Raw genomic sequence first — 966 nt, 5'->3', positions numbered from 1 at the left:
CTTCCGAGTGGGTCGGGCCCCCCGGAGCCGGATCGCCTAAAAATTTTCCGGACTATCAAATACGACCTAAGGAACCATAGTCACCTCCCCGCCATGATCTTTCCTAGTCTTTTGCGTTTTTCAGCCAAAAAACTAGAATTCCGCGCGATTTCCATATCTTCGTGTGCTTTAGCCCACGCCTTCCAAGGGGTCCCGGGAACCCCGAACCCCGATCGCCTAAAATTTTTCCGGGCAATCAAATACGACCTAAGGAACCATAGTAACCACCCCGCCATGATTGTTCCTAATTTTTTGCATTTTTGGGCCAAACAACTAGAATTCCGCGCGATTCCCATATTTTTGTGTGTTATAGCCCACACCTTCCGAGCGGTCCCGGGACCTCCGGACCCCTATCGCCTAAAATTTTTCTGGACTATCAAATACGACCTAAGGAACTATAGTATCCGCCCCGCCATGATCGTTCCTCATTTTTTGCGTTTTTCGTCCAAACAACTAGAATTCCGCGCTATCCCATATTTTTGTGTGTTATAGCCCATGCCTACCGAGTGGTCCCGGGTCTCTGGACCCCTATCGCCTAAAATTTTTTCGGACTATCAAATAATACCTAAGGAACCATAGTCACCGCCCAGCCATGATCGTTCCTAGTTGTTTCCGTTTTTCGGCCAAAAAACTAGAATTCCACGCGATTCCCATATTTTCGTGTCCTATAGCCCACGCCTTCCAAGTGAACCCGGGAACTCCGGACCCCAATCGCCTAAAAATTTTTCGGACTATCAAATATGACCTAAGGAACCATAGTCACCTCCCAGCCATGATCATTCCTCATTTGTTGCGTTTTTCTGCCAAAAAACTAGAATTCCGCCCGATTACAATATTTTTGTGTGCTATTGCCCACCCTTCCAAGTGGTTCCGGGACCCCCGGACCCCGATCGCCTAAAATATTTCCGGGCCGTCAAATACGACCTA

This window comes from Nicotiana tomentosiformis, chromosome 3 (genome assembly GCF_000390325.3).
Source record: "Nicotiana tomentosiformis chromosome 3, ASM39032v3, whole genome shotgun sequence".
Lineage (NCBI taxonomy): Eukaryota > Viridiplantae > Streptophyta > Magnoliopsida > Solanales > Solanaceae > Nicotiana > Nicotiana tomentosiformis.
This window is presented reverse-complemented; position numbering follows the sequence as displayed.